A 10093-nucleotide genomic window follows, 5' to 3' on the forward strand; every position below is an offset into this window, starting at 1 on the left:
AAACACCCAGACAGGACTACCTACCCACAGCAAACACCCAGACAGGACCACCTACCCACAGAAAACACCCAGCCAAGCCTGCTTCAAGTGTCTTGTTACTGTGTGAGCCTGCTAGAATGTTCCACCTGTTGTGGGAATACAGAGACTCTAGAGTAGGCAGAAACATTACATTCGTCGTCACAGTAATATTTTGTAAACTCTGAAAAAAAAACAGTCAATGTTACCAGATACAATATTATTATTTGTCTGAATGAACCAGCTTGCCTGTCCTTCACGGCCTGTTATGCATCTGTCAGTCTAGCGGAAGAGCAACACATTAAACACTGTCTTCATCTAAAAAAAAAAAAATAAAAAAAAACTGGTAGAAAGACATCCTCGGTCTCAGGGAAGTTATTCGACGTACTAAAATCCTCTTCATTTCCTTTGTGCCATAAGGCCACCATTTGCAGTTCTCTGAAACGTACAGTAACTCTACTGTTGAGCTGACCTAGTTCTTGCTGATTGTTCCCCCTAATGAGAATGGAAATTCTGGACTTCCAGGCAGTTTTCCTGATGAGAGAGTGGAGGGTATTAATTAAAGCAGAATTATAACACCAATGTTGTAACTATTTTTGGGCTCAAACTACTGCGTCCTCTAAATGTATTTTCATATTTTAACATTGTGATTATAATAGAGGAACTAAAACAGGAAATAGATTTAAGAAGTGTGTTGCATGTGATAAACAGGAAATAGATTTAAGAAGTGTGTTGCATGTGATAAACAGGAAATAGATTTAAGAAGAGTGTTGTATGTGATAAACAGGAAATAGATTTAAGAAGAGTGTTGTATGTGATAAACAGGAAATAGATTTAAGAAGAGTGTTGTATGTGATAAACAGGAAATAGATTTAAGAAGAGTGTTGTATGTGATAAACAGGAAATAGATTTAAGAAGAGTGTTGTATGTGATAAACAGGAAATAGATTTAAGAAGTGTGTTGTATGTGATAAACAGGAAATAGATTTAAGAAGAGTGTTGTATGTGATAAACAGGAAATAGATTTAAGAAGAGTGTTGTATGTGATAAACAGGAAATAGATTTAAGAAGAGTGTTGTATGTGATAAACAGGAAATAGATTTAAGAAGAGTGTTGTATGTGATAAACAGGAAATAGATTTAAGAAGAGTGTTGTATGTGATAAACAGGAAATAGATTTAAGAAGAGTGTTGTATGTGATAAACAGGAAATAGATTTAAGAAGAGTGTTGTATGTGATAAACAGGAAATAGATTTAAGAAGAGTGTTGTATGTGATAAACAGGAAATAGATTTAAGAAGAGTGTTGTATGTGATAAACAGGAAATAGATTTAAGAAGAGTGTTGTATGTGATAAACAGGAAATAGATTTAAGAAGAGTGTTGCATGTGATAAACAGGAAATAGATTTAAGAAGAGTGTTGTATGTGATAAACAGGAAATAGATTTAAGAAGAGTGTTGTATGTGATAAACAGGAAATAGATTTAAGAAGAGTGTTGTATGTGATAAACAGGAAATAGATTTAAGAAGTGTGTTGCATGTGATAAACAGGAAATAGATTTAAGAAGAGTGTTGCATGTGATAAACAGGAAATAGATTTAAGAAGAGTGTTGTATGTGATAAACAGGAAATAGATTTAAGAAGAGTGTTGTATGTGATAAACAGGAAATAGATTTAAGAAGTGTGTTGCATGTGATAAACAGGAAATAGATTTAAGAAGAGTGTTGTATGTGATAAACAGGAAATAGATTTAAGAAGAGTGTTGTATGTGATAAACAGGAAATAGATTTAAGAAGAGTGTTGTATGTGATAAACAGGAAATAGATTTAAGAAGAGTGTTGTATGTGATAAACAGGAAATAGATTTAAGAAGAGTGTTGTATGTGATAAACAGGAAATAGATTTAAGAAGAGTGTTGTATGTGATAAACAGGAAATAGATTTAAGAAGAGTGTTGTATGTGATAAACAGGAAATAGATTTAAGAAGAGTGTTGTATGTGATAAACAGGAAATAGATTTAAGAAGAGTGTTGTATGTGATAAACAGGAAATAGATTTAAGAAGAGTGTTGTATGTGATAAACAGGAAATAGATTTAAGAAGAGTGTTGCATGTGATAAACAGGAAATAGATTTAAGAAGAGTGTTGTATGTGATAAACAGGAAATAGATTTAAGAAGAGTGTTGTATGTGATAAACACACAACAACAATGGGACAGTCAGCTCATGATGGTTACTCCTGCTGTCTCCATAACAACACTTATCTGATGATAGTTACCATGTCAGCCAGATATTTAACAGGTCCAGGATCAGCCCTTATAGGTTTTCCTCATCCTGAATACTTGTAGGGTCAGAATGGCACCCTATTCCCTATATAGTACACTACTATAGACCAGGGCCCTATTCCCTATATAGTGGTACTACTATAGACCAGAGCCCTATTCCCTATATAGTGCACTACTATAGACCAGGGCCCTATTCCCTATATAGTGCACTACTATAGACCAGGGCCCTATTCCCTATATAGTACACTACTATAGACCAGAGCCCTATTCCCTATATAGTGCACTACTATAGACCAGAGCCCTATTCCCTATATAGTGCACTACTATAGACCAGGGCCCTATTCCCTATATAGTGCACTACTATAGACCAGGGCCCTATTCCCTATATAGTACACTACTATAGACCAGGGCCCTATTCCCTATATAGTGCACTACTATAGACCAGAGCTCTATTCCCTATATAGTACACTACTATAGACCAGGGCCCTATTCCCTATATAGTGGTACTACTATAGACCAGGGCCCTATTCCCTATATAGTGCACTACTATAGACCAGAGCCCTATTCCCTATATAGTGCACTACTATAGACCAGAGCCCTATTCCCTATATAGTGCACTACTATAGACCAGGGCCCTATTCCCTATATAGTACACTACTATAGACCAGGGCCCTATTCCCTATATAGTGCACTACTATAGACCAGAGCCCTATTCCCTATATAGTACACTACTATAGACCAGGGCCCTATTCCCTATATAGTGGTACTACTATAGACCAGAGCCCTATTCCCTATATAGTGCACTACTATAGACCAGGGCCCTATTCCCTATATAGTGCACTACTATAGACCAGGTCCCTATTCCCTATATAGTACACTACTATAGACCAGAGCCCTATTCCCTATATAGTGCACTACTATAGACCAGAGCCCTATTCCCTATATAGTGCACTACTATAGACCAGAGCCCTATTCCCTATATAGTACACTACTATAGACCAGGGCCCTATTCCCTATATAGTGGTACTACTATAGACCAGAGCCCTATTCCCTATATAGTGCACTACTATAGACCAGGGCCCTATTCCCTATATAGTGCACTACTATAGACCAGGGCCCTATTCCCTATATAGTGCACTACTATAGACCAGAGCCCTATTCCCTATATAGTGCACTACTATAGACCAGAGCCCTATTCCCTATATAGTGCACTACTATAGACCAGAGCCCTATTCACTCTTAGAAAAAAGGGTTCCAAAGGGTTCTAAAGGGTTCTAAAGGGTTCTAAAGGGTTCTCCAGCTGTCCCCATTGGAGACTGACCCATTGGAGACAGCTGAAGAACCCTTTAAGGTTAGGGTTAGAATGGAATCTGGGGTTCTCCAGCTGTCCCCATTGGAGACAGCTGAAGAACCGTTTAAGGTTCTAGATAGCACCTTTTGTCTAAGAGTGTAGGGTGTAGGGTGACCTTTATCGGGAATATGGTGCCATTTGGGACGTAGTCATACAGTTAAACTGTAGTGAAGAGTTAATCTGGTCCTGGGTCAGTGGTGAAGGGTTAAACTGGTCCTGGGTCAGTGGTGAAGGGTTAAACTGGTCCTGGGTCAGTGGTGAAGGGTTAAACTGGTCCTGGGTCAGTGGTGAAGGGTTAAACTGGTCCTGGAGGATGAAGGGTTAAACTGGTCCTGGGTGGTGAAGGGTTAAACTGGTCCTGGGTCAGTGGTGAAGGGTTAAACTGGTCCTGGGTCAGTGGTAAATGGTTAAACTGGTCCTGGGTCAGTGATGAAGGGTTAAACTGGTCCTGGGTCAGTCATGAAGGGTTAAACTGGTCCTGGGTCAGTCATGAAGGGTTAAACTGGTCCTGGGTCAGTGATGAAGGGTTAAACTGGTCCTGGGTCAGTGGTGAAGGGTTAAACTGGTCCTGGGTCAGTCATGAAGGGTTAAACTGGTCCTGGGTCAGTCATGAAGGGTTAAACTGGTCCTGGGTCAGTCATGAAGGGTTAAACTGGTCCTGGGTCAGTGATGAAGGGTTAAACTGGTCCTGGGTCAGTCATGAAGGGTTAAACTGGTCCTGGGTCAGTCATGAAGGGTTAAACTGGTCCTGGGTCAGTGGTGAAGGGTTAAACTGGTCCTGGGTCAGTCATGAAGGGTTAAACTGGTCCTGGGTCAGTCATGAAGGGTTAAACTGGTCCTGGGTCAGTGATGAAGAGTTAAACTGGTACTGGGTCAGTGGTGATGGGTTAAACTGGTCCTGGGTCAGTCATGAAGGGTTAAACTGGTCCTGGGTCAGTGGTTAAACCTTACTGCTACGGGAGGTGGGCACAATCACATGTTGAACACAGATCTCATGTCTCCACTCACTCACTTATAGTGTTCTCCAGCCAACATCACAGCTGTAGAAACCCCTTCAAGAAGAATGGCTATAAACGGATCCCTTTTAAACCAGACAGAGAGAAACTCAGTGGAGCTTTGCTGTATTTCTTATTGCCAACAGTGGTGACAGTCTGCCTGATAGCCGACTGTAGCTGATTACTGCAACCAGGTGGTGATGCTGTGAACGACACACAGGGTGCTGCCCAGAGATACACAGATACCAGGTGGTGATGCTGTGAACGACACCTTCAGGGTGCTGCCCAGAGATACACAGATACCAGGTGGTGATGCTGTGAACGACACCTTCAGGGTGCTGCCCAGAGATACACAGATACCAGGTGGTGATGCTGTGAACGACACCTTCAGGGTGCTGCCCAGAGATACACAGATACCAGGTGGTGATGCTGTGAACGACACCTTCAGGGTGCTGCCCAGAGATACACAGATACCAGGTGGTGATGCTGTGAACGACACACAGGGTGCTGCCCAGAGAGACATAGATGCCAGGTGGTGATGCTGTGAACGACACCTTCAGGGTGCTGCCCAGAGATACACAGATACCAGGTGGTGATGCTGTGAACGACACCTTCAGGGTGCTGCCCAGAGATACACAGATACCAGGTGGTGATGCTGTGAACGACACCTTCAGGGTGCTGCCCAGAGATACACAGATACTAGGGCGTGATGCTGTGAACGACACACAGGGTGCTGCCCAGAGAGACACAGATGGCCTCAACTAGCTGGATTATTTACACATCTCTTGTTCTAATGATGTGATATTGATGTACTTCAACAAGGCATAACTCATAAAGATCCTACTAAATTACTAGAGGGGTTGAGTCATAAGCCCTAAAAGTTCCAGAATGGCGGAAATGGCAGCCATCTTGGTCAGGGAGAAATCCAAAACCAATATACTAATTGGAATTAATGGCAATTCATTTTTTCTTCTTATTTTACTTATGCAGGAAAATAAAAGTAAGGTATCAGAAATGTTTTAATAGAATTGTAGTCAACCTAAAATATTGTCATGTAATTATAAATACAGTTTATACAGGGTTTATACCAATTGTCTGTATAAATAGAACCCTAAAATATATGTAAACAGACCATGAATGTCTCAGATTGAGTTTTCTTTGAAATCCGTCTGTGCCATTATATTATACAATATCAGAACTTCGCAATGAGAAAAACCTGGTTGAAAAGACGACATATTTTTTTATGGTCTTATTCTGGTCGCAAACTGGTTGAAAAATAACATATTTTGACGTCTTTTCAGTGGTCAGAATATTACGCCTTTTTTCTGTCCACCATACGACCAGTTGGTCATAATTGTGAGCTCTGTCTGACCAGTTGGTCATAATTGTGAGCTCTGTCTGACCAGTTGGTCATAATTGTGAGCTCTGTCTGACCAGTTGGTCATAATTGTGAGCTCTGTCTGACCAGTTGGTCATAATTGTGACCACTATATTCTGTAGCCTACTGGTCAGAGTTAAGACCTCATCATAACCTGGTAACGACCACATGCCTGCAGCGTATTAAGGTGGTGATTGTCGTCGTGAGGGAGCTTGTTCCACCATTGGGGTGCCAGAGCAGCGAACAGTTTTGACTGGGCTGAGCGGGAACTGTGCTTCCTCAGAGGTAGGGAGGCGAGCAGGCCAGAGGTGGATGAGCGCAGTGCCCTCGTTTGGGTGTAGGGACTGATCAGAGCCTGAAGGTACGGAGGTGCCGTTCCCCTCACGGCTCCGTAACCTGGTAACGACCACATGTCTACAGCGTGTTGCCGACTGTTAAAGGATTCCAGAGGATAAAGTTGGAGATGGAATACATCGTTCCTTACATTTCTATTGGTTTCCATAGTCACCAATTAAAGTTTCAATCGGCAATATATTTTTTACATGTAAAATAGATAAAGCAATAACAAAAAACAAATCTACATTTAAATGTTTTCTACATCAGCATACAGTATTTGTCTCATAATTCACTCCCCATGTCACGGTTGTCGTAGTGATGAGACCAAAACGCAGGAGGTATGTGTATGCTCATCTTCACATTTAATAAATTCAAAATGAACACCAAAATAACAAAAGAACGAACGATCAACAAAACAGAAGGCTAAACACAGAACAATCTCCCACAAATGACAAACACAAACACACCCTAATATATGGGACTCTCAATCAAAGGCAAATAGACAACACCTGCCTTCAACTGAGAGTCCCAACCCCAATTAACTAAACATAGAAATAGACTCACTAGACTAAACATAGAATACATGAATATCAAACAGTGCCCAAACACCCCGGAATACTTAAATCAAATGCCCCTTCAACAAACACACCACCCCGAACCACATAAAACGAATACCCTCTGCCACGTCCTGACCAAACTACAATGACAATTAATCCTTATACTGGCCAGGACGTGACAGTACCCCCCCTAAAGGTGCTAACCCCGGAAGCACCTCAAGAATAACAAAAACCCCAAACAACAAAAATCCCCCTAAACTAAAGGGAGGGAAGGGAGGGTGGCTGCCGTCACTTGTGCTACACCCCCCTCCCCAACCCACCTATGCAGGTGGTGGTTCAGGCTCAGGCCTATTGTTCTCCAGAGTGCCGACCGACCCGATCAGCCTCGGACCGTAGGCAGACTCCCCCTGCTCCGGATCATGGGCAGACCTGCACCTCTCCACCCTGTATGCAGACTCAGCAATCTGGCCACTCTGGCAGCTCCGGGCAGTCTGGCCACTCTGGCAGCTCCGGGCAGTCTGGCCACTCTGGCGGCTCCTGACTAGTGGGTGGCTCTGGCGACTCCTGACTGACGGGCAGCTCGGGCGACTCTTGACTGAGATGACGCTGTCGTGTCTTTGGGGGTACCATTAAACTGAAGATATGTTTATCAATTAACTCCCTGTAATTATTATCACGCGATTAAACTGATTAATCGTTTAAATGTAATTAACTAGGAGATCGGGGCACCAAGGAGAATTTTCAGATTACAAAGCTTTAATTTTCCTAATATAACTTTCCTGTACTATAATATTATATTCTATTATAGTATAGGCCGATTATCTTCTAGTTTAAATGGCGTATTTTACCTCGAGTCCAGTCTCATTCCAAACGTCGTAAATTGTTGTATCTGCACGAACCCAGTCTTTACTAAAATCATCCATACATCAATTGTCTTAAAATCATTTATTTACTACACTAAGTAATTAACAGAAAACATACAAACAGTAATTATCGTCACAAAGGATTGGTAGAGGAATGTGCCCTTGTGGGCTAAACAGGCAGGTCGGCCTGTTGAACAATGGATCATAAAAGGTCAGCTGTGGCACACAGAGTTCATTAATATTAACAATTGACAATTGAAGGCTCGCTCATTCGGGAACAATTGCAATCAATATATATTTACGCTCAGTGTGTCGTTCTGATTCTTGTTGGAGAGTAGTTCTGATGGAGAGTCTCTCTCTCGGTTAGAATGGATCTTTCAAAGCGACATTCATTAATGTCGTCATCGAATGGTTGTTTCGTTGGTCTTCGCGTTCGATGATATAATTTACTTAGCTGCAGACTAATAATTAATATCAAAGACTTGTTCTTATTCTGTCGGTATCAATAGTCTAAAAGTTAACCACGTGGTATGGTTCACTTTCAGTAGAGGAATTGGATGGTAACCTATTGGCCATCGAGTGGAGGCCTGGTCTGGTGAAATGTAAATCAGGGGGTGTTTTATAGTGCCCATCGAACAGGCTTGTCAAATGACGCCTGGTCCTGTATGTGTCCCTGGGGCGTGCCTATGACTGAGCTAGACTTGGTTACAGAAATACAATTCTATCACATTAACATCAGTACAATAGCATCTCATGTGTATTATAAAAGCTTTATCCTTATTAATACATTCTATACAACCATTATGTTGCAAGTCTCAAGCTGATGCTATTATATAAGCGGATCAGTTCGTAGCTGGATTCTTCACCAATCTTCCATACCTTCTCCAGCACACACATGTCGCTCGGTTCTCCAATTCTATGAGTTGGAAGAATTTCCTTTGTCTCTCTATGGGCCATGTGGCCAGAGACTCTCCTGGAATTTTTGAGTTTTTACAACCCTTTACACACAGGGTGGATTGGGGGGAAGGTAGGTTGGGTGGTGGTGCAAAAGGGAGGGGGTCAACTGTCCTCCCTGTACCAAAAGAGGCCAACGTCATGACATACCCCCCCCTGGTGGTTTGGATCTTGTTTATCCGGCAAGTTACAAATCAACATAAAATCATGACCACGTGATGTCCCATTGGTAGATCATCGTTGCAGTCCTCTCTGGTGGTTGAACTTGGTAGGCTCTCTGAAAGCGGAGCCGTCCACCACAAGGATGGGCAGTTGATGTCCGGTTGGTGATCGCCGTTGCGGTCTCCTCTAGTGGTGTACCTTGGTAGGTTCCCTGGAAGCTGTAAAGTACCCCAGGAAGGGCCAGGGGATGTCTGGTTGGTGATCGCCGTTGCGGTCCCCCCCTCTGGTGGTTTACCTTGGTAGTCTCTCTGACAGCGGGCATGCCGCCACAAGGATAGGCTGTGGGTGTCCGGATTTGGGGTCGCCGTTCCGGACCTGTCGTCCAGACTGGAAGATCTGGGCAGTAACTTAGGCAGATGTTAACAAAGCACACACACTCATGAAATATATATAATTACATTCATTCCCCAATGAGCGGCGTTGTGGCACTAAGTGATGGTTGTATGGGGACTTTGTTTATGGCTCTATCACTTCCTATGTGTCAAAGGAACTGAACCGAAAAGGAATGAAAGCATAAACAAAACAAAAAATATACAAAATATAGTTCTCACACAAAAAAAATTATCTAATTGGACTGTATTCTATATACGTCCAATGTTCTGGCAAAATGATTATCATGGCATTGTCTCTAATGCCATATCTAGGGTTTTCCTACTTGGTGTGTTGCTTAGGCGCTATCCTAAGTTGATAACTATATGATAAGTCTACAGCTGTAATGCACTAGTTTTGGGCAGTCTACAGGTATGACCTACGGACTTCTGGGAAGAAAACTGGTGAGTGCTGTAGAGTCAAAGGCCTAGAAGTAAATGTTCAACTTTACTAAGGCTGGTATATTGCTTGGGCCCTTATTAAGTGGTCCTAGCATAAATCCTAATTGGATGTTCCGTTGTGCATGTGCGCTTATGCTTACACAAGCGCGCATGTCAAGGGAAGAAAACCAAGTATCCGGGCAGATTACAACTTGTTCAGAATGAGTCTGACGTAGTCAGGTAATTTTCAGGTCAATGCCTGGAGGTCAGTCAGGATTGGTGTCAAGGGAGTCTGTAGTAGTTTTTCTACAAGTCACTGTTTCTTCCACTTTTGTAGTGGCGATAGGTATGAAGTCTATTTCATAGCTATGTTATCCACGGAGGAGCTAACCTCAC

Source organism: Salmo salar, chromosome 03 (assembly GCF_965601325.2).
Source record: "Salmo salar chromosome 03, fSalSal1, whole genome shotgun sequence".
Classification (NCBI taxonomy): Eukaryota; Metazoa; Chordata; class Actinopteri; order Salmoniformes; family Salmonidae; genus Salmo; species Salmo salar.